This window comes from Crinia signifera, chromosome 9 (genome assembly GCF_055691185.1).
Source record: "Crinia signifera chromosome 9, ASM5569118v1, whole genome shotgun sequence".
In the NCBI taxonomy this organism is placed as follows: domain Eukaryota; kingdom Metazoa; phylum Chordata; class Amphibia; order Anura; family Myobatrachidae; genus Crinia; species Crinia signifera.
Window position 1 is genome coordinate 79,524,091 of NC_139225.1, and position 25,402 is coordinate 79,549,492.

The 25,402-nt window shown below is 44.2% G+C and overlaps 1 protein-coding gene and 1 long non-coding RNA gene across 5 annotated transcripts in view; one reads left to right on the forward strand and one right to left on the reverse strand.

Moving 5' to 3' along the window:
- The window catches only part of ARHGEF9 (Cdc42 guanine nucleotide exchange factor 9), a 405,711-nt gene that overhangs the window by 304,842 nt on the left and 75,467 nt on the right, over positions 1 to 25,402 (reverse strand). The gene's annotated exons all lie outside the window — the stretch shown is intronic.
- LOC146035701 (uncharacterized) overlaps positions 16,523 to 25,402 on the forward strand; it is a 44,134-nt gene continuing 35,254 nt past the window's right edge. Inside the window, exon 1 of one of the 3 annotated variants that reach the window (XR_014460703.1) lies at positions 16,523 to 17,347. This is a non-coding gene — a long non-coding RNA (uncharacterized LOC146035701). Of the gene's footprint in view, positions 17,348 to 22,962; positions 23,218 to 25,402 lie in introns of those variants that run through there. The other 2 variants (XR_014460704.1, XR_014460705.1) reach the window with 2 other exon arrangements.

Below are 25,402 nucleotides of genomic sequence, written 5' to 3' on the forward strand. Positions count from 1 at the left end.
AAGGATTTTTTCCCCATACAGACGGCCCTTGGCACAAAAAAGGTTCCTCACCCCTGCTCTAGAAGATAGTAGACAGGATCTGATTGGTTGCCCATAGCAACATCACATGTGAAGTAGAATACACATCTTAGGAAATCCCCCCCCCCCATGACTTTTGTAGCATCAGCATATTTTCACACAGCAGCTGTGTCCAAAGATGCAGCTGCCGTGCTTACTACATTTAATACAGCCATCTCTGAATTAGGCCCTTAGCTGTATTTTGTAAATGTTGGCCGCGTAATTTGTAAGCAATCGCTACCTCTAAATATTTTATTTATTATTTATTTACAGTTTCTTATGTAGCGCAGCAGGATTCTGTTGTGTTTTACAAATATTGACAACATTGAAAGAATAAACTGGGTAACTGACAGACATAGAGGTTGGAGGGCCCTGCTGCAAGCTTACAATCTATAGTGGATGTGTCCTAATGATATTGGCCTTCATACAGTCATGCTACCCACACACTTATGCGATCGGATTCGATGTGACATTGAAGTGCGATAACCATTGAATCCGATCGCATCTTGTGGTGCAAAAAGTGCCCACTTTCAGCACCCGATGTCGCATGCCATTTTGAGATGGCTCATCAGGTGCTGCAAAAGGGCGGACAGAGGGTGGCTAGAAGTAGCGCTAGCGGGCGGCAGGAGTCAGCTGTGGTGGCAGAATTGTTTACAACACTGGGCAGCCCTCTGATTAACTGAGCTCTCTCAGCCAATCAGAGGGCTGCCCAGTGTTTTAAACAATTCTCAGCCACTGCTAACCCCTGCCGCCCGCTAGCGCTACTCTACTCCGCCGCCCTCTGCCCATGCCACCAGTGGTCCCTCCGGCCCCCTCTCCCCAAACCCCACGCGGCCGAAAAAACACATGCAATCGCCCCTGCAATTCGATAGATATTATGTGCAGTTGAATGGTCCCTAAAAAATGCATACAATCATTCGATTTATCGGCATGCAATATCTCACAATTGTATGCGCAGCATTAGATGAAGTAGCCTGTAGTATACACTTACCCCACATCTTTTATGTGAGGTACATTTAATAAGATGCCTAAATGAGTCAAAATTATTTCTAGCTCACAGAAGAACCAATTTAAAATATTGTTGATGGTCACAATCACAGGCGACCTCTAGTGGTTGCAGACCCTTCCTGTTACTCTCATCTGATTACAAAAATGATCTAAAAAAATTCAATGTTAATGGATCATGGACTCAAATAGTAATTTCATGCTACCAAATGTCCACAACTTATGTATATGTAACATTTTGATGGAGACTCCCACATATGTTATTGGCATGTATGTAAACATTCACTCAGACAGCTACAGGGTTAAATTATTTGTATCTAGTAAACCGGCTCTTGTAATGAGTTCTTTCTGGTTGTATCGCGGATATGAATTGTCAGATTACATCTCTAGATCAGGCTCACACCTCCCCGCCAGTCACTCTGGATTATCCCTCTTTTGTAGAAAAGATAATTTCTCCTCCATGCCCGTTCAGCACTTTTGTCATTAAAACAGTGCCTGGGGCAGGTACCTTGCGTGGGCTGCAGTAGAGACGATGCAGGCTGAAATCAGCCGCAATCTCACAGGTCTGCCTGACTGAGCCCGGGATACATCTTCCCATACTTTGCAGCCCATGCTCTTTACATACAAAATGCCAGCAGTCATTAGAATGATAGAAAAAAAATCGGAGAATATGCAGAAAAAAATACATTTGTGTTTTTAAATGCACTTGATGGTGAATTAGAATTTGCAAGTTCTTAAAAAGAGACAGAAAAAGCTAATATTTCTCCCTGTGCATGTGTACGTGTCACCAGTCACTTTGTGGGATGAATAAATATTTATTCTCATGATTCACTAGGAGCTAATGACATGACCAGTGGTGTGGTTTACCGATGGGCTGCTGTCTAAAATCCGTCACTGTGCTCAGTGTTAGTGACAGATGCAGTCCCTGAGAAAGCACTGGCTTCACTGACTGGCAGTTACTTCCTATTGGAAGTCTGACCTGCCAGTCACCCAAGGTAGTCCCATTGGGAGGTGTTCCCTCCCTCTGGGCTGCCTCTTTGTCTTATATGGCCTGAAGCTGGCGGTATGCGCATGTGCCATACCGAGGCTGATACTGCACATGTGCCGGTCCCGATGCCTGTCATCTGCATTGTACAGGTACCAGGACCGCGGCGTCTCTATAGGGAGGAGCAGCAGGTGATTAGCGGAGCGGGGTGTCTGCATCACGGCCAGCCCCCCTCCTACAATCAGACAGGAGCCGCCGCTGGATCTAACTGAGATAAACATGTGTCCTCATACATCTAACTTCAATACACCATATAGCACAAGATGCCTGACGTGAGTGAGCTGCCGATCCCGTGCGACTCTGTTAGCGCTGGGCTTTTTTTTTGGGGGGGGGGTTCTGGAAAAATGCGATGGGACTAGGATGCACGAGGATACTGTAGTAATTAATTTGATAATAATATTGTGCGTGACTGAGTCTGTATACAGAGCAGAACAGAACTTGTATTAATAAAATGCTGCAGTATATATGTTATAGAAATTTGTATACAGATTCGGAGCACTAAGATACCCATACATTAGGGTAACCTGGTCACTTTTCATGCGATTGTGGTGATAAATCGCATGAAAAGCATCCAAAGTGAGGTCAGGTTTGATGTAATGAGCAGTCCCATGCGCATAACATTGAAGCCTGCAAGTCTCTTCAGCTGCTGGAGAGATATGTCGGATCACAGTCAAGCCAGGCAGGCTTCGCTGAGATCACATGCGATGTATCGTATGCAAAAGGACCGCATACGATTTATCACATACGATTCTGCTGCCCTGAAAGGTCCGTGGTGGCTCAAGGGGGGACCGCCTGCAAGGGAAGAAGTGGCACAATTGTATAGCCAGTGGGTTGGGATCATTTGGTCTACAGCATGATGGTCGACAGTCATTAGGTCAACACCATTAGGTCAACATTGGAGGAAATCGACATGGGAAAAGATCGACAGGGTTCAAGGGTGCAGGTGGAGGGGAGAGAGGGGGATAGGAGGAGGGAGAGGACTGCTTTGTCCATTCTCTCTACCTGCTGCCTCATATCCTGATCCTCCCTGCCATGCTCACTTCTTGCCTTCAGGTCTCCCTACCTGCACGTCATGTCACCTGACTGTCTCCCCCTCCTTCTAGATTGTAAGCTCCTTAGAGCAGGGTCCTCTTCTCTCCTGTTCTCACAGCACTATTCTTGCATTTAAAGTACAGCTCTCTTACTCACCTACAATCTATACCTGCATCTATTCTCATTCACTTCCTTATATCTCAGCTGTATTGTGTACTAAAGTTGTGTACACACGGTCGACATACCGTGCGATGCAAGTCCCGATGCGATCTGATCGCATCGGGACTCGCATCGCACGGCATGAAGGAGAGAAGAGGACAGTACTGATACCTGTCACCAGGTGCCGGGCAGGGGCACAGATGGCAGGGTGCTGCGACACCCGGGGCCGCGGCACAGCAACAGCTTCCCCCCACCGCATACATCAGAGGCCACACCAACAGACTTCCGCAGTGACCTGGAAGTCTACACGGTGGATTTCCGGGTCACTGCGCATCAGCCCTGCAGCCCCAGGAGAAGCCCCTCTGGCTGCCGGAGCTATGTGAGTATAAAGGCACAAAGACTATATAGTGCAGATCTGCACTATATAGTCTTGCCTGCCCTCACTATGTCGCTGCCGATTTGCGCTCACTCGGGAGCGTGCATCGGCAGCGCATCGGCTCGCAAGCCCTTAAAAAAACACAATCGGCATGCGATATGGCTTCCGATGTGCACTATATCGGCAACATCGAAAGCCATATCGCACCGTGTGTACACACCATTAGAATTGTGCTTTAATTGTGTTAGGTCTAGTTCTGTGTACCCTGAACTGTTCTAATGTGTTCTATATGTACGCTGCTGGCTGGTGCAATCACCATGTGGCGCCGCTGCCTGGGTGCTGTACAGTGTCTGTGTCCCTCATTAGAGTACATCTAATATATATATATATAGATATATATATATATATATAGATATATATATCTATATATATATATATACTGTATATATATATATATATATATATATATATATATATATATATATATATATATATATATATATATAACAGTACTGTTACTGGATACCTAGCTGGCTGTGCAATCACCATGTGGCGCCGCTGAATGGCTGCCTGGGTACTGCACATCTCTGTGAATTTGTTCCCCATGTCCGTGTCCCTTATTAGAATGCATCTAGTGCATATCTGTACATGTGATGTATATCTGTGCCATTGTTACTTGTTCCTTGTACTGATAACCCTTTGTATTACAGTATGTGCATTGTTATTCTTAATGTCTGTAAAGCGCCTTGAGTCCTGTTGGAGAAAGTGCGCTATAAAAATAAAACTTACTTACATGGTTCTAGGTCGAGAGGTCATTAGTTGGACAGGTCATTAGTTGGACAGGTCATTAGTTGGACAATGTCTAGGTCGACAGTCAAAAGGTCGACATGGGGTTTTTCAGGTTTTTTTACCTGAATGTCAACACAGTCGACATGGACACAGTTTAAAGTGCACCGCATCCCCTTGCATCTCTTACTGCGCTCACGATGCGTCGGGCACGGTGCCTTGTTACGCTCGGCACACTACTTTATTCTCCCACCATGCCCTTGTGGATAGTAGGGCATGAAACACCGCCTGTCAGCACATGTCGGCTCAAAGAACAGTGAAAAACCCCATGTCGACCTTCTGACTGTCAACTTAGACACTGTCGAACTAATGTCCTGTTGCACTAATGACCTGTCTAACTAATGACCTTTTGACCTAGAACCATGTCAACCTTTTCCCATGTCGACATTTTCACATGTTCACCTAATGACTGTCAACCATCATGCTCTAGACCAAATGACCGCATCCCATGGCCAGCTTTAGTCACACACAGAGAAACAAACACAAACCCGAAGGTTAGGTGGGCACCGTGTGGGGGGGGGGGTCCACCTGAGGGCGCTTAATATGAGTTGCTTAATCACAGCGGCTGCACTGTCGTACTGGCGCCGTGAAACTACACAAGTACCGGACTTACCATCACCAGTGCCCCACATCATTCTCCATGGAGTGGAAACTATATCGAAATACAACTAATTGCTTCATCAAATCAAAACCGTTTCTCTCAGGACATAGGAACAGGTCCATCGCACAGAGTGTTTTATTAACAATTTTATTTTCATGTGTATTCTCATGCATTGCATTTCATATGTATTTTAAATACTGTTTATACAGGTTATCTTTTTATTAGCACATTAAAATCAATTGTAAAGATCATCCAATTTTTCAATCAATTTTTTACAGTACTTTTTCATATCATCTTCAATAGCGCTGCCACAGAACCTTGTGTTCTAACCGCTTTTCCTATTAGTTACACACAGATTTACGAGTGTCTTATATAAAATGAATTGGCACAGTCTCCATGTGCATCCCAGCAATGCGACTAAGAAAATACGACTTAAGGTGCCCATACACGTTACAATTATTGTATACAATATTGTATACAATATAGCATCTCGGGTTTTGCGATGAGATCTAGTACAAAAAGTATGTGCAGCACAACCGAGATGCGATGAGATGCGATATTGTATACAATATTGTCTAGAATAATTGTAATGTGTATGGGCACCTTAACGCTAATAGTCCCACAGGCACAACTGCAGCTATGCTGTATAACGACAAATCTGTATGAGGCACAACAACGTACCCCAGCCATAGATGAGGTCACTTGTGCCTAATGAATACATACGGTAAACTGAATTCTAATGAATATTGCTTCAGCTGACAAAATAGCTACAACCAATCACAGTAAACGACTGTTTAACTTAAAAAAAAGTAAAGTATAGAGAATGTCAATGAAATGAATTAAGATAGACATTTCATTACATCAAGAAAGTTTAGGACCAAAGTACAAATGTAATTTTAATACAAATTCAAATCCAATTTGTCATAGTTAGGAGAATTGCCTATATTTTCCCGTATCGAGGAGGAAATTGACTGGGTAAATAATAAAATAGAAATAAAGAAGAATTTCTTCATCAGTGTCTTAAAAGTATAAGAGGCTTAAAATTAGGTGTCATTCCCAGCCCCCCGGATGGTGGGTACGTGTCCTGCTTTCCCCACCAGACCCCCGTACCTTCTTCCCCATTCTGCCCCCTCCCCCCAGAGGCTCACAACACAGTACAAGTGGGCGATCCAAGGAGGCTACAATGATGTGATTCTACCTTAATCACGTCATCGTAGCCCTGTCTCTGCTATAGAGCAAATGATTTTTCACTACTGTATAGGGGCAGTCACAATCACAGCAGCGGGCTCCCTGCATTAGCTGCGAGCCTCGCTGTTTGGGGGAATCCTCGCCGTCCTCTGACAGGGAAGATTTCCCCAGAGCGTTGAAAAGGGTGAGTGGCCGGCGCAGGGGTTAAATGGCGAGGATCGCTTGTTAATCGGCAATCCTCTCCGTTTGACACCCTCGCCGGCCGCATTGAATACGACCCATTATATGGATATGGATATGGATATGTAGGGTTTATTTGCAAAACATTCTGGGTACTGTATAGGGTCCCTTGGATATCCTGAAGTACTGTATTGTATAATACTTCCCTGAGTATTATGCAATTCTTGGATGTCAAAGGCAGTCAATCGAATTTCTTTTTGCCAAGTAGAACTGGTCGCATTACACATTTGTTTTACATAGTAACAAGAGACTTACCAGTCACTATAGGGGTTATTTTGGTTCATTCTTTCTGACAAAATCCCTTTCAGAAAGAAAAGTTTGAAAATCCCGGCAAATATACAGCATTTCAAATGCCGTGTCATTTTGCCAGGAACAGCCTGACCCCCCTTCACACAGAAGAACAAATTACCGGTTGAAAATTTCTACCCGGTAATTTGCTGAATAATACGGGTATTTCTTCTGTGTGAAAGGGTCAACACGGGTCATAAATCTCGTGTCCTTGACCCTGGGCAATTCCAGGGCCGGAGACACGGGATTTATGACACGGGTGTGCCCTTTCACACAGTAAAAAGGACCCGTGTATGTAATGAAATTCCCGGGTGGAACTGCTTCACCTGGGTATTTCATTTTCTGTGTGAAAGGGGTATGAGATGGACAAAACTATGTGCACTGCAGGTGGGGCAGATATAACATGTGCAGAGAGAATTAGATTTGGGTGAGTTATTTTGTTTCTGTGCAGGGTAAATACTGGCTGCTTTATATTACACTGCAATATAGATCTCACTTTGAAGTAAAACCCCACCCAAATCTAATTCTCTCTGCACAAGTTACATCTGCCCCACCTACAGTGCACATGGTTTTTTTTCCATCTAAGAAGGAATTTGTCAGAAAGAGTGAACCAAAATAACCCCCTATGTGAGTGAGGTGTGGTGGAGAGTGGGTTACGTTAGCCCTGACAGTAGTGTTATAGAGCCATTTGGCCCTACTCCACAGTATATATTAGTCAATCCAATGGAGGAAATTTACTAAGATGGGAGCTCTAGTTCACATAATATGTTGCTATGGGCAACCAATAAGATACTATATACTATCTTCTTGAAGGCGCTAAATAAATAAGCAGTAGATACTGACTGTTGCCCATAGCAACATCCAATGTGAAATAGAACTCCAAACTTAGTAAATTTTCCCCAGTGTTACCAGTACCAACAAATGTAAATGTAATTCTTTCAGTTATTACACATTAAATGAATAATTTCGCACTTGTGATCCTGATATTAAGGAAATACTAGATGCAAACCAACTAAATAACACAGAACAAACCATCTTTTTTTATATCTAGAAAAGGGTATGTTTTACTTTAAGACGTGTGCGAGCATTAAATATTTGCTTGCAGAATTAAGATTTTAGCTGTGTGGGCTTCTACTTAAAATTCAGGCTGTGAAGTAGAGTTTGGAACTGAGGTAAATGTAGTCCTGCGAGTTACTTATCTGCCAACTGACAAACCTCAATTTACATGACAATCTGTGTTTTTAATCCAAGCAAAGAGCGTTCCGTCTCTTACACAAGCCAGTTGTGAGACAGAATATGATAGCACACGTTGATCACAGATTTTGGCTTAGAGTGAATGTACGTTTTTTTTTTAGCACTGCCTTGGGTGGGAAGTAGATACATGAATAAAAAAATAAAAAACTTGTTTTCATGATTAATGGAAATCAGCTGCAGCCCTAGCCTGCAATTACACTTCTCCTGCAATAGCAGTTTTAATGGAGTAAGTGAATGTGCCCCATCATTATCATCTAACTGACAATAATCGGCTATTCAGGAAACATCTGTTCCCCTGCGATCTACCCTGTGGCCTGGAACCCTGTGATGCTGACCATCACGTGCATGGCAATTGTCATTACAAACTATGTTTGAGCTCACAGAGGCAATCATACTCGTTAACAGAAGCGCAACAAATTGAAAAGCACAATGCATGACTGCATAGGAAGTCTTCAATGAGCATATTAATCCATCACTCCCTGTCGGTGACAGTATACGGACTAATGAGATAATCAGCTTTATTAAGGAGCTAAACTGAATCAGATGCTCCAATTAATGGGATGACAATTTGGTATGAGTATGGTGGGCTTGCCCATAAGAAGGTTTGTGGACTAGACACGCAGTGTAGAAATATACAGCCTTTCTCTATACAGTGATGACTAACCTTGACACTCCAGCTGTTGTTGAACTATACATTGCAGCGTGCCCTGCTACAGTTTTACTATTTGGCCATGCTAAAACTGATGCAGCGCAACAAAGTCAAAATCAACCACTAACAACATTTTAACATTAACCACACCCAAAAGCATATCCCAGCATAGAATAAAGGCAAAAAAGCAAACAGGGATGCTCAGGCCATATACAGAAAAAAAACACACAGATTTGGCTTTTGCAATCAACTCTGAATCAGGACCATTGTTTGAAAATATAGTATTCCGAGCACTTTGAAAAGAAAAACATACATTTCTAAGATGTATCTAAGATACACTTGCTGTGGTCATGAAACACTAGAAATTGATTAGGATAATAGGTGATGCATACCTCCCAACATGACCCTCTCCAGGAGGGACACAATACTCCTGGACTTTCCTCTTAATGCATGATTACCATCACCTGTGCTGAAGCACCTTCACATAGAAACATATAATTTGATGGCAGATAAGAACCATTTGGCCCATCTAGTCTGCCCCTTTTTTATCCTTCAGGTAATCTCAACCCTTTTTTATCCTTATTTCTTTGTAAGGATATTCATATGCCTATCCCAAGCATGTTTAAATTGTTCTACTGTCTTAGCCTCTACCACCTCTGATGGGAGGCTATTGCACTTATCCACTACCCTTTCTGTGAAGTAATTTTTTCCAACAATTCCCCTGAACCTACCTCCCTCCAGTTTCAGTGCATGTCCTCGTGTTCTATTACTTCTTTTCCTTTGAAGAAAATTTCCCGCCTGTACTATGTTAAAACCCTTGATATATTTGAAGATTTCTATCATGTCCCCCCTTTCCCTTCTCTGCTCCAAACTATATATGTTAAGATCTTTTAGTCTTTCCAGGTAAGTTTTGTGATGTAGGCCATGTACCATTTTAGTTGCCCTGGTATCCAGAACTGGACACAGTATTCCAGATGAGATCGTACAAATGACCTATAAAGTGGCATTATTACATCTTTTATTCTGCTACTGATTCCTCTCCCTATGCAACCAAGCATCTGACTAGCCTTCCTCATTGCTTTGCTACATTGCTTTCCTGCCTTTAAGTCACTTGAAATAGTGACTCCTAGATCGCTTTCCTCCTCAGTAGTTTCCATTATAGTACCCTTGATACTATATTGAGCCTTTGGGTTTTTGAGTCCCACGTGAATAATTTAGCATTTTTTAGCATTAAACTGTAGTTGCCATGCTCTTGACCAATTCTCAAGTTTACCTAGATCATGTAATTTGATTTACCCCTGTTGCATATCTGTGTGTCATCTGCAAAAGGGCATAATTTCCCTTCAATACCATTTGCAATGTCACTAACAAAGATATTAAAGAGCACTGGTCCAAGTAAATATCCCTGGGGTACTCCACTGGTAACATGTCCCTCCATAGAATGCACTCCATTTACTACAACTGTCTGTTTCCTATCCTGCAACCAGGTTCTTGTGCAGAGGTAGGAGAGCTCTCCCGAGTCCCAGCCAATAAGATCCACTCTGCCCTGCCTGCTCCTCCTCTCTCCCTTCACTGACTTTCCTCTAGGGATGGCCATCGTTGCCATTGCCATCGATGGTTACCATCAATGGCAATTCTGCAACTGGCCATCGATAGTGCTAAACTATGCAATGGATGACCATCGATATTTTTACATATCGATGGTCATCCATTGTGTTTGATTGATTGGCCTGGGGGCCAATCAAAACACGGGGGGCGGGGATTCACGGGGGTCGGGGTGGAGCTATGCTCAGTGTCCCAGCACTTTGAAAAAAACAAAACATTGTTTTGCTGTTCCATCGATGGAGGGAAACCATCTGGTTCTCCCCCATCGATGGCAAAAGTATTCGACATTGGCCATGAACCATCAATGATTTCGAATTATCGATGGTCGATGGCCATCCCTACTTTCCTCCCCTTCTATCTGTGAGCCAGCTTACAGCAAGCAAAGCATTTCAGGTGTGCGAGTCTGAGTCCTGTCCTGTATTTAATCATCACCTCAGACTGATCAGTAGCACAGCTTGTCTCTGTCTGTGATTTCTCCCTGCATCCATTGCACTAAACAGGACAAGGTCAGCCCCTACCTTTTCCCTTATTTGTACAACCTCAGCTCAGCAGCATTTCTAGGATCGTCCAGCCATATACTGTATAATGAATGATTGGGCTCTGCAGTGATCAGAGGTCTGTGTGTTGGGGCAGAAGCTTTGCGAGCGAAGCGAGCAATGCGAGGGGATGCGGTGCACTTCAAGCTGTGTTGATGTCGACTGTGTCGACATTCGTGTAAAAAAACAGTAAAAAAAAACATTTTGACTTTTTGACTGTCGACCTTGCCCATGTCGACCTAATGCTTGTGTTGGCCTAATGTCCTGTCGACCTAGACCCATGTCGACCTAGACCCATGTCGACCTAGACCCATGTCGACCTAGACCCATGTCGACCTAGACCCATGTCGACCTTGCTGTCTGTGGACATAGTGGTGTCGACCCAATGCTTGTCGACCTAGTTGGTGTAGACCTAACAACTCACACCCGGTCCATCAGAGGGAATATTTGCTTTTGCAAGTGAACCAGAATCAGGCCCTATATACGATAACCTAGCATTAGCCAATGGCCATGTTAGAACGATGACTATTTAAATACCCTCCACTCAACCATCCAATTCCCAAGGCAAGTGGGAGATATAGGTGGCCAATGAAATTATTTTTTAAAACATATTCTGGTCATTCTCTCTATGTCCCATGCTTACACAATGGCATCACTGCACCACTAGTGCCACCCACTACTGCTCTGCCCCTCTCAGTGCAGACATGGCTTCTCCCTCCCAGAGGGGGGAGACTAAATGATGGCAGGCTAGTATGATATCACTGCATACTGCAGCTACTATCGCATATTCTACTTTGCTTGTGATCACCGTTAGTATTTTGTAATTAATATCTGAAATTGTTCACTTGCAGCTTTGCATCAGAATGTATGTAAAAATTGTCCACTTTACCCTCCACACCACAGGCCATCAGATATTTCAATCTGTAATTACACTGGAAAAGCAGTAATTACATTGGGACTCTCCAATCCCTGAAAGCTTAATCCTAATTATTAAAAACCTTCACCTCTTTTTGGCAACAAAAAAAGGTATCATACCAAAAACAAAAGTTAAACAAAGAAATTAAACAAAAGAGTAAATACAACAAAGTAATTCACCACTAAATACAGAGGGGGAATTGTTCTGTACCCCAAAGAAAATACTTTCCAGAAGGCAACACAAACATAATATCAGTCACACAGGTTTCAACACATTTCACTATGTAATCATTTATCACATGCTGCAAGTCTTCTCATACTAGTCCTAATAGAGTATACTGTAAATTGCATTCTAAGATATTTTATAATATTACACTATTGTCCAAAACTGTAGCCTAATCTAGTGTGGGTAACTGGATGATAAAACCTAAATTAAAAAAATATTTTCACACAATGCCATCTGTTGTTAGCTGTCAATAATTCAATGAATTGGAATGGAGGCATACTGTATGACTTTTAAAAATGAACGTTGTTTTTTGTTCACTGTGCAAACCACATAAAAAAAAACCCCACAAATCTCAATTAAAGTTTTCTTAATTTTCTTAACTCTAATGGGGACTACACACGGGGGGATGCGAGATCGTTCAGAATGCTTAGGAAGATCACTCAGCACACATCCGTGTATCAGCGAATAACAAAACTTGTTATGCCAAGTTTTGTCTCCCTGTGCTGTTCCTTTGTACGGCGATGCGAAACACTTGTGGCGCCTTATAAATAAAATGATAATATTAATAATCTGTCAGGGCTAGTGTTCTCCGGTAACAACACCGGCCGCGATTAAGAGATTAATATCCGGCATGCTGGATATTAATTGCTGGGAGATAGCGACACGTGGAACCATGCATCGTTATCGCTATGGCCCCTACACACGGAGATGTAGGGGCATTTTCTAAGCGATCTAGGGCGGGATGTTCTAAGGGGAAAATGCGGTAAAACCCCAGTTTTACTGCATTTTCCTATGTTTTAAAACCCTGCCGCCTCGTTAACGCAGGGAAGGGTATCGCCACCTTTGGGTGGCGATACCCTATAGAAGCCTATGGGCTTCTTTTCACTGCCCGACGCCTCCGCCGCAAACCCGCCGACCCCCCTCTCCGACTTGTGTGTAGGCCCCATAATGTTGTAGCCAGAGATATAATACAGAAAAATGTGTATCATCTATATATGTGTAGTGTCCATGAGTCTCCAAAACAGCGAGCCCGCTGCATTTTGTGGTAAGCCCCAGAGGCGTAGGGAGGGCGGAGCCACCGGAGCTCCTGCTCCGGGCGCTGCTTGGTTGACTGGCGCCGCCGGCCCGCCCCCCCTCCGCAAATGATCCCTGCAAGTGTGGTGTGAGACTGTGAGTAACGTCTGTATACTTACGGCCCGGGTAGCGTGCGCAGCGCCGGCGGCTGCCCTGCCCGGCGCCTGCCTCCTGCCCTGCTCGCCCGGTCCCTGCCGCCAAGCGTCACGGGCGGTGAGGCCGGGCGGCGGGCTGACACGTCCTCCTCCTGCCTCTGAATTGCTGCTGCTGCTGCTGCTCGGTCCGGCTTCCGGGCAGCGCAGGCAGCATAGGCAGCGTAGCAGCACTGACAGTGACACACTGTCCCAGCGGCAGCCAGAGTCACCTGTCTCTGACCCCCTCCCTGGCTACAGCAGCATCACTCATCAGCCTTCCCAAGCGCTGGCTGTAGCCTGGAGGAGGAGAAGGTGTCTTGCTGGCTGCCGCCCGTGCCTTATCCCATTTATCAAGGTGGATTTTATTTTATTTTTCTACAGAATGTTCGTAAAATAAACATAGTAATAAGCTTGTTTTTTATTGGATTCGTGGAGCCCGAGGGGGGGTGGGGTGGGGGGGTGGGAGAGTGAATCTCTGGCTTCTGCTGCTGCCCTGGCCTGCTGTGCTGTATATATCTTTATTTATGCTGTATATATCTATCTGTATTTATTTATCTTTATTTACAGCTGTCAGCATGTTATATAGCGCAGCAGCTTCCTTTAAAGTGTCTTATATAGCGCAGCAGCTTCCGTTACAGCGTCTTATATAGCGCAGCAGATTCCGTTACAGCGTCTTATATAGCGCAGCAGGTTCCGTTAAAGTGTCTTATATAGCGCAGCAGATTCCGTTACAGCGTCTTATATAGCGCAGCAGATTCCGTTACAGCGTCTTATATAGCGCAGCAGATTCCGTTACAGCGTCTTATATAGCGCAGCAGATTCCGTTACAGTGTCTTATATAGGGCAGCAGATTCCGTTACAGCGTCTTATATAGCGCAGCAGATTCCGTTACAGCGTCTTATATAGAGCAGCAGATTCCATTACAGCGTCTTATATAGCGCAGCAGGTTCTGTTACAGTGTCTTATATAGCGCAGCAGATTCCGTTACAGCGTCTTATATAGCGCAGCAGATTTTGTTACAGCGTCTTATATAGCGCAGCAGATTCCGTTACAGCGTCTTATATAGCGCAGCAGATTCAGTTACAGCGTCTTATATAGCGCAGCAGATTCCGTTACAGTGTCTTATATAGCGCAGCAGATTCCGTTACAGCGTCTCATATATAGCGCAGCAGATTCCGTTACAGCGTCTTATATATAGCGCAGCAGATTCCGTTACAGCGTCTCATATATAGCGCAGCAGATTCCGTTACAGCGTCTTATATAGCGCTGCAGATTCCGTTACAGTGTCTTATATAGTGTCTTATTTTTTATGGTTTTCCTTTTCAAATGTAACATGCCAACACATGTTAGCCACGCCCCCAATTCGTTACCGGGAAGGGGTGCGCGAAATATGTCCTTGCTCCGGGCACCATGGCGCCTAGCTACACCGCTGGTAAGCCCCACCGTTTTGATGGCCGCACCAGCCATTTCCACCTCGCTGAAAAGAACCAGCGAGGTGGAAACGTCGAGTGAAGGGGGTGGGTTGAATACTAAAGGTGAGCTATGGGCACTGCTCGTGGTCATAGCTTTCCCTCAGGGCATTGAATATACCCCCAAATCATCTAGCTGGTGCACAGTTCATGTCATTCTATTAACAACAGCATTCATGACGTTAATGACAATACTATGTTTGTTGATTTTTATTTATTAATGATTATGGGGTATTTTTTGTATTGCTCACCAATTGTTTTTTTTATTTTTAACTGCAATATCTTGTAGCTTGCAGTTCTTGTTGTTACATTTATAGTGAATGAAGTGTATTTGGTCTGTAACTATGGGGGTCATTCAGGTAGGGTAGGGGATAATGACAGCCTCTGTTTATGAAAACAAAGATGTATGCCAAACGTTTAGAGGTGTGAAGAGGTCAGGTAAGTCTGTCATAGGAAGGATATTTCCTGGCCTCTGCAGCCAGCGTCTTCCACGGTAACAAATGTGCTGTAAGCTGCCTGAAGGTGAGAGAGATCAGCTGCTGCTCAAGTCACTACTGCAGTGGGAGGCTTCTGCTTGTAACAGACACCTCCGGCTGCATTACCATACAACACTTTCAATGAGGCAACAGTTATAGCAAATCCAACCGCACCTGAATGGCCCTCTATATCGTACCACATACAGCAGTGGAAATAGAGACACCAACGGCAGGTTGTCAGAAATAAAACAAGGACGTATTTTAAAAATGTATGAAATGAAGTAACCATTTAGACAAATGCATCACAAAGTCAGCAGTGGCCTTATTTAATTCAACAGCAATACAAATATGTTTATCGTATGAGTGATGAAACTCGTTAAGGGTTTTAATGGAAGTAACTTTAAAAAATGGAATGGTTTGTAAGTAATGTTAGAACACCATACTGTATATCCAGTGGCTGTTTTTATGGGATGCAGGGATGCAGGGCTGCAGGCCCCCCCCCCCCCCCCCCCCCAGGTAAAATCTGCCACTGAAGTGAAGCCAGATGCAGTCTGTGAGACTGCACTGGCTTCACTGTGACTGGCAGTGACTTTCTATTGGAAGTCCGACCTGCCAGTCACAAAGGCAGTCCCATTGGGAGGTGTTCCCTCCCTCCAGGATGCCTTTCTGCGAGCTGCCTTGCAAAATTGCCGATGCGCATCCGCAGTACCTACTGTATTTTGGTACTGCGCATGTGCTGGTCCCGGTACCTGTCATTTGTAATATAAAGGTGCCTGGACCATGATCGCCTTCTATGTGCTGTTGCTGAAGCAGCCCATAGAAGCTGGCCACATGCACAGTACAGATGTTTGTACTAAGCATGTGCCTTTTCCCGGTGCCTGCCATCATAGCACAGGCACCGGGATCTCTGCAGGGACTGGGAGTGGCGGCGGCGGGGGTGCCTGAATCACGGTACCCCCGTGCAGTTGCGGTCAGAGGCAGCCCCCTCCCACGAAAAGGTACGAGCCACCACTGCATATAACTGAAATTAGTAAGGAACAGGGACTTCTGAGCCTTATCAGTTTTGGAAGCATTTCAGTATAGACGGGTGGAATGTATCTTTGATACTGTTTGATTCAAGAAAGTGTCTATTTTTACAGGGTGATTGCGTCTATCTCTAATGTTACTAATCTGCACCGAGTCCATTCATTTCGATGAGGATTCTAACTGAATCCTGCAAAATAAAGCTGGGAGACAGAGAGACTGCTACTGTGTTTCCGAGATCTGTAATGCTGCCATGTAACCAAAGCAGTGTGTAAGAGGAAAGCAGCCGATAGGAGATTTGCACCCACACAGATGACGACACACCAGCATCTGAGGCTGCCGTAGTTGGAGAAAAGGGGAAGGAGCAGGGATCCCTGTGATATTATTTCGGCTCTAGGGCAAGCTTGAAGGAATTATCATGCTGTGTTCCTATGCTGCTTCTTACAAGCTCTTGTCATCTTTCCTTCCAATCCTCTCATGGTTTTATGTAACTGTTTAAAAATTGACCAGGCTTCTTATCCCTGACTTAGCAGGGACGTGTCTGTACATCCCATCTGGCACAAAGGCCTGGAAGGATTCCCCAGGAAAACACAGAAGAAATTGTAAATTCAAAGCTGTGCTGTGTGCTCTGAATATCCCTCAACTAGAACTATGAACCAACTGCAATGTAAGACACAGAGAAGCATGATAAGGCACTTCCCCACTCCCTGATAAACCAGCAGTGCAATAATGATGCTCTCTGGGCTGCTGACATGCATCTAGGTTCCCACAGAGTTAACTCAGTCGCCAACTATACAGTTATCACCATTTTAAGGATTGGGATTACTTCTTACATTGGGCCATATTCAATGCGGCCGTCGAGGGGGTTAAATGGCGGGGATCTCCGAAAACAAGCGATCCTCTGCGTTTAACTCCTCTGCGTTTAACCTCACCATATTCTACGTTCTGGGGGAATCCTCTCTGTCAGAGTGCTGCCAGGATTCCCCCAATTGCTGGCAATGCGGACCATAATAGCCTTTCTGACTGCGGCAAAATCTTTCAAGTAATTCCAGGTCGCTGCTTGGTGAAAGAGTCATGCACAGACACAGGCTAGCTGTCACTCATGCCCATGACACAGCTTCTCAGACGTTGCTGGTCCTTGCCGGAGAGGTGAGCAATGTTAAATACAATAGGCATGTTTGTTAGTGTCACTGTGATACTACAGTATATGCCATCAGTAATAAGTTTTGTTATTAAATGGGGCGATATATATCATCTCATACTTGTCACTTCATCTATCTCATATTTATTTCTCTCTTATACTTATCACCCTGTCTCACAAATATATATTTTTTTGTGCATCCCTGGGGGTTTCTTATATGGCAAATAAATGTGCATTTATTAATTGCGTTGATTCCCTTGTGTCAGATCCAGGTTTGTATACTCACTGACAGCTGCACTGACACACTATGAAAATGTGACATCACTGTTTACAGATACAACGTTAATTGTGTATGGAGAGATACCCCTTCTACCCTGTAAGAGGTGTATGAAAGGGAACCAATGGGGGCGCAGTATGCAAGAGCTGTTTGATTCAGCAGCAGCTGCAACTATCAGATGTGTCAAACCTGAGAAACAACAAGTAAAAAAAGGGGGGAAAAGCAGCGCTAAAAATAATTAATCAAATACTATTGGATTTACTTTACATGTATATTGAAAATATCAGAATTTAATAAAACATTTAATATACCATTTGACCATAGGTAGTTAACATGAATATAATGAAAAAGTAAAGATTAAAATGAAATATTCACAAGTATGCTAAGATTGGCTTTATGGCTCTGTCCTTACTGTCCGTTCCTATGTGCACCTGGATGAATATGGACAAACTCTAGAGTGGGTATAGTTACCATCCGCCTGTTGGATTGGCAGGGTTATGGATCTTTGGTGGAATAAGAAATTTCCTCCTTGGTGTATGTATTGGAGTCCAAAGTCCCTTTTTATAGAACCAATGGGTAGGCGTGGAAGTCACCACTGTTTGTAGAGATGGAGAAATTCCGGTTCGTCCAGGCGGGTTCGGGCAAGGGGCAAGAAGGTCAGAGTGCCGCTGGAGCTTGTAGCCCTTCTGACGCATTTCATTATAAAGCTTTATCAAAAGGTAGTGTGGATAATGGCCTTTATTCAGATCTGATCGTAGTACAAATTTGTTCTCAAAATGGGCAAAACCATGTGCACTGCAGGTGGGGCAGATGTGACATGTATAGAGAGAGTTAGATTTGTGTGAGTTATTTTGTTTCTGTGCAGGATAAATACTGGCTGCATTATTTTTTACACTGCAAGTTAGATTTCAGTTTCAACACACCCCACCCAAATGTAACTCTCTCTGCACATGTTACATCTGCCCCACCTGCAGTGCACATGGTTTCGTCCATTTTGAGAACAAATTTGTACTACAATCAGATCTGAATAAGGGCCAATGTCAAGACCACCAAAGGAAGAGAATTAAGCATTCCCCTTCTGTGGTGGTCTTGAACAAATAGGACCGAAATGTTGGCAATTTCTTCTTCTTCTTGTTTTGAATACATATATATATATATATATATATACTGAAAAATGTAGAAGTGTGCTAGTAAACAACAATTTATAATGCTGTGTGCCAAAATGATCCATGATGGTCCGTCCCTATACTGAGATACGCTTGTACTATACTCTTATAGATATTCTTTGTGAGTTCATAGTTTCTAAGTTAGATAGACAGTCAGGCAAAATGAAAACTCATAAACACAAAACCAAACAGAACTGTAGCTTGGTTCAATCAATTCTAAATCTATTGAAGAATGCAGCTAAGCTCTTTGAATCTCATTTTAAAAAAAGATTATAGAATATTCCTATAATATAGTGTGTACTCATATTTACTCTGTGGGAATAGAAAGAGACAATCTCTACAACAAATCAATTTTCTTTTTAAAATATGGAACTTCTATCATATTAATGTAAAACTGTACACCTGTCAGGAGTTGGGAGAAAGCTCCTAGAGGATCATTTTACAAATTCTTTTTCATTTGCCAGCTAAATACTTTAGGATAATCATACCAAAATGATGTTTCTCTTTGAGTTAGAGTGTGACTAAAAAGCGTTGACAATCATTATGGCTTTCATATTACTGTACAATAGGAATATGCTTAAAAATGTAAAATTGTGGGGGAAGTGATCTAGCCAGTTATCAGATAAACTGTTCACTGAAAGGAATGATACAGTCGGTAAAAATGTTATTGTATGTAAAACTAGTGGGCTGATGGGCCGCTCAGGAAGTTACTGTGCGGGGGCCAGGCAAGAATGGAACCACAGCAAGTCAGTGTTCCCATCTTGGTGCCTGCTTCTCATTCAGTTCAGAGTCCCCCCTCATTACTGCAGTGTCTTCTCCCACCCAGCCCATCCAGTGTCTCCCTCTTCCCTTCCCAACCTGCCCATCTAACTGCCCCCAGCAAGTCCTGTCACAATCTCCTTCACTCAAAAAGCCCAGTGTCCCTCTTTTCCTCACACCTTATATGCTCTGTCCCCTTTCCCATCTACCCCCCTTATTTGCAAGACACCTCCATCCAGCCCAGTATACTCCACTATATCACTGACTCCCCACTGCATCCTGCCGCCCAGCCCAGCCTGCCACTGGTAAACGTGTATTAGAATGGAACCCAGTGATCCAATAACCACCAGCAATTGCAATAACAAGTATTTGTGATTTATTGTTGTTTTTGGGTGCTGCATGCTCTCTTGACAGACAGATACCCTCCCATAAACAATATTTACAAATGTGCGTAAAATGCAATTTCCATTAGCAAGCAGTACTAAAAGAAGTCTGATGGCTAACCAGCCTTAGAGTCAGAAAATCATATGTTCTTTGTACAAATATGTCCTCCTACATGTTTGCTGCCGTTACCCCAAAGAGGTTCTCGTGGCACACCATGTCGCATGAGCATCTTCTAGTGGTGCTGGGCAGAACTTTTTTTTCTTTTAGGCCAATTACAATGCAATGTGGGAGATTGTGGATGGCGTTTGGAAAACCCCCTCTAGAAATCCTACATTTTACACTGTAGCGTGTATAAGGCTTTACAGTTCAAGACCATATAGGACAAGTATAGGGTACATAACCATAGCTGCATTAGCATACACAACTAACATAAGTATTAGAAAACCGAGTGATTTGGTGCCATAGAATGGAGTATGGAGTAGAAGAAAGAGCACATGTGGGAATAGGGCCCTGCTCATGGGGACTTATATTCAATATAAAATTAATCAGCACAGTCTCCTTGTGCATCTCACCCTGTTTTGCAACTAAGGGTCTGATTCAGAGTGAGTTGTAGTTTAGCGAGGATTCACTAAACCACAACTCCCGACACTGGGTAGCTGCGGGTCCCACAAATTTTTTTGGGCACATCGCTTAAGTGCAAGCGATTTGCTACACAGCGAAGTGCACGCACATTCCCAACTGTGCAGCCCAGCTGCAAAGCCAGACACAGGCTGGCCATGTTTGGGGTCACAGCAGTTGCAGTCCCCCCCCCCCCCCACACACACACACACGTCATCACCGACCCCTGCCAGCACTGAAACTGCAGTCCTCTGTAATATAAGTTCCAGGGCTTGCGCAAGCATGCTCCAGTGAGGGCCTTCACAGAGGGGTGGAAATCCCGGAATAGGTTCTGAATCAGGCCCAAAGACGCATGTTCAACAATTACAACTGGAAGGGTCTATTGCAGTATGATATAATGACAGAACCCACTTATTGATACTTCATTGCAGTGATCCATTACTGAAGTTCTCTCATGTGCTTGGGTTTCTTCCCAGGAAAAAAAAGGGTCTTTGGGACAGGACTACAACCAATGAGACTAATAAATCTTCAATGACACGGACATCTCTTCTTGCAGTAATGGGGTCATTAACACTCACGCTCTGTGTAACAATTCCACTGGGGTCACTACACCTCCTGGTAATACAGATGTATCAAGCGTAAAACAAAGTGTAATGCACGTATGTAATTAAACCTTCAACTGTTGTAGCCAGGAGACTGCATGTACTGGGATGTTAATTAATGGTAATGAGTAACACTATTTAACTATTTACAAATCCATGACCTCCACGTTTTACATAAGGAGCGCTTGTAATTATTGCATTGATTGCCATTGAAAAGACCTTCATCAAACAGATTTTACAAGCGTTGCACCAACTCACAAGAGACACTAGGTGGGCTGAATTAAGTGCACTCGGAACTTGATCACGTGTAAATGGACTGTTTATCAAAATCCACATGAAAAAATATGTGCCCCAGATTTCTTAATTGATTTTCTTTCTATGTGTGCCCAATTAACTGGGAATAAAAACTAGGACTTGAGCTCTGAGTCAGTGCAGCAGTATTTAGAAGACATGGCTAACCCTCAGCTATCTTCAAAGCCTAGTTATCTTCAAAGGATTTTATTTTCCTCTTTCACTTAGAGCTCTGCAAAAAGAAATGCTGAAATAATTTGATTTTACGTTCATAAACGTGTGTCCCTGGCTGGGCATGCTGGGCAATGTGCTGCCATCCCGTGCACTAGAGTTAATCTCTTGTCTTACTCCCACACTACAGTGCACCTGATCTATTTGTATGCAGCTGAGATGCTGTTTGATGTAGTTATCTCAATGGTTTGCCCCCTTAGGATGTGTCATACTAATCGCTCTCAAAAATAGCTTCTCCTCACCCCAGCTTTATAAAGGTTCAGCACTTCTACCCCACAGCTAGCGGGAACCCAGCTGTACAATGATTTCTTGTAGACCACAACAGCTGTCTTCTTAACACTTTCATTTCTGTAGGCATTGGTAATGTCATACTCATCTACAGTACTCATCCTGATCACGTTCCGTGACCTCACTATCAGAAACATCGCTTTAGTGTTAAAGAGCTATGGAAGAAATAGACATTTTACTTTCCCAACTAGATGCTTAGAAAAATAACGAATGCAGACTTTATAGAGCACTAACACAGAATTCATGCATACAGTACTAGAAGCTCTGGGAACTGCTAGTGTGAAAGGAAATAGCAGATATATGCAAATATATATATACATAAATAAGTGTCCTCCTAAATCATTTCTGTAGTCACGCCAACATCCCCTCTCAGCGCACTAGGCATACTTCCCAACTATACTGATTTTCGCGGGACAATCCTGTTTTTACAGACAGGATTTTTTCAGTCCCACCCACAGCTGGCAGTATCTACATGTGCGATTTTCGGAAAATGTGCAAATTCAGCAGTTTTTGACCTGAAAATCGCACCTATTTACGCCCTAGAGGTCGTCCCAATGCAAAGTGTAATATTGTTTGTGCAGATGCTGAGACTAAGCTGACACAGCCTCACTGTCTCCTCCTCTCTGGGCAAGCATGGGTAGCGCAACCCCCCTACCAGAGTCAGGTAGGAGCTGCCATTGATTACAACTGTATTATTTCAAAATCTATACATATAATACAACTGTAAGGGATGTTTCTGTAAATAGTATCTTATTTTGAGAAATATATTTCTAGTGACTTCTAGCAAAAAAAATGAATATGGATTGCGTTTTATATTTTGTATAGCTTAGTGTCTCAACAAGAAAATCAGGTATGTATTAACATGATGTGACCATAGGTAGAGGAGCAATGAAGGGGGAAAAAAAGATGCTTGACACTTGGCAGGTGCAGTGTGATGCCACCAACTACTCATGGAAAGCTGATGTTACCATTATGCTTCTGAAGAACCAGAGGCGTAGGGAGGGCGGAGCCGGCGGAGCAAGGGCTCCGGGCGCAGATACATCAAATGGCGCCGGAGCCGTGCAGCCTGCTCGCCGCTCCCTCCCTGCGCTGCCCGACCCCACTCACTGATAACATTGACAGGGTGCTGCTGGGCTGGCTGGAGGTAGGGGGCGCTGTGTACAGAGGCAGCCTGCTAGTACAGTTCCTCCCAGGCAAGCAGTGCTCCGTGGCTGTGTGAGAAAACGAGCCGAGCAAGCCGGGAGAGGGGACCAGCAGCTGCAGTAAGTGAACTGTTATGTGACCAAGGCCAGGATGGTTTATGCTGGGGGGCTCAGGTGTTTCCCTGACGTTTGTTTGAGGGTGGAGGATGTACAGTATGCTACAGTATGTTTACATATTGTGCATGTGTATGTATGGTGTGTGTCAGTGGCGTAGCTTGTGTAAGGCAGCCCCCGCCACTGCTTGGAGGAGCGGGGGCTGCGTGGGCGCCGGAAGCCTCTCACTCTGACCTGCAGAGCTGAGGTGAGGTCTAGGACGGACAGGACGTCTCACTCCGTCTCTCTCCCCCCCTTCCTCCCAGCAGCAGCAGCATACAGGCAGGAAGTTCGGAACTGTTTCTGTGTACACAGTACACACAACCTCTGTACCTCCGCGCAGGCTGGGCAGCTACAGCATCGTCCCTCTCCCTGCTTTCTGTTCTTGACTGTCCTGCTCCAGCGGCTGCCTTCTATTCCCCTGCACTCTGCACTCCGGTTACAGAGCCCTCCCTTTCTACAGGCTTCAGCACAGGAGCTGAACACAACAATAAGGTTAACTCTTTCAAAACCTGGTTTTCTACAGTGGGATGCAAAGCATTCAGTGTCTGTGTCATCACATGTCAGCATATTTGTGTCAGTGTCTGTGTTATGTCTCTAGATGTCAGCGTCTGTCAGCATCAGTGTCTCTATGTGCAGTCCGTGTGTCAGCGTATCCCTGTGTGTAGGCATCTTTCAGTGTCCATGTGTCAACATATGTGTCTGTGTCGGCGTCCATGTATCAACTTGTCAGCGCCCGTGTTTTAGGATCTGTCCGTTTGTCAGTATCTGTCTGTTTGTCGGCGTCTGTGTGTCCATGCGTTAGCATCTGTCTGAGGGGCTGGGGGCATGCCAGAAGCTCACAGAGCGCTTAGCATGCCTCCATAGTGATGAAAACGGGAGGCATGGCTTGTGGGAGCATTATTCTCCCTCTCAGTGAGGTCACACCCTTTTTCTGGCGGCAGTGCGACTTCGTCGACAGCGGACATCTTGCCCGAGTTCAGTGTAGTGCGAGATGTCCGCTGAATTCTGACGTTTTTTTTAAAGGGGAATTAACTTACAAGGCAAAACCATGCCTTGTAAGTTAATTCCCCTTTAAAAAACATCAGAATTCAGCGGATATCTCGCACTGCACTGAACTCGGGCGTCATGAAATTCCGGCCATAGTGTAAGGTGCATTTAGATTTGTGGAGTATAAGTTTAATGTCGGCATGTGGCATATAGTGCAAGGGGCATTATGATGTGTGACGTAATGTTTAAGGGGCATGGGGGGGCGCCAGAAACTTTTTTGGCTGGGGGGAGCAAAATTTATAGTTACGCCACTGGTGTGTGTGTGTATATGTATGTGTACATGATGTGTGTGTGTGTGTGTGTGTATGGTATGGTATATGTGTGTGTACATGATGTGTGTGTGTGTTCCTGATGTATGTACTGTATGCATGCAGCATGTGTCTTTGTGTACATATGTGTATGTATCCTATGTGTGTACATAATGTATGTGTGTACATGATGTGTATGTAAGGTATGTGTGTACATGATGTATGCTATATGTGTGTTTGTGTATACATGATGTATGTATACATGCATGGAATGTGTGTGTGTGTAAATAATGGATGGTATGTGTACATGATGTGTGTAGGTATGTATCGTATATGTGTGTGTACATGATGTGTGTGTGTGTAGGTTATGTATGTGTATGTACATGATGTGTGTGTTTGTATGAATGGTATGTATGGATGTGTACATAATGTGCGTATGCTAAGTGTGTGTACAGGATGTGTTTATCTATGGTATGTGGGTATTTGTGTGTATTTGTGTGTGCATGTACCCCCAGCCCCCCCCCCCCCCATTGAAAATCATGCGTTTGCTCCTACTCCTAGGAGTGCATCGGCAGCGCTGCCCAACACCACTCAGTGAAGCCACAGCGTGGGCAACACTGCAAAGAGTGCAGCTGAAGCACATCCACAATGCGGGCAGCGCTGCCTGACCCCCTCCCCTACTAAAGAGAGCAGCAGAATCCCCCCCCCCCAGTCAAGTGGCAGGGGATAATGAGGCAAGCAGCGGCCAGTGGATGGACCAGGAGACCCGCAGATGCTGGTGAGAAGACTTGCCTCACCTACCCTCCCATACACTCTTCCCCTGTCACTTCATCCCAATTATCTCACTCCCTCTT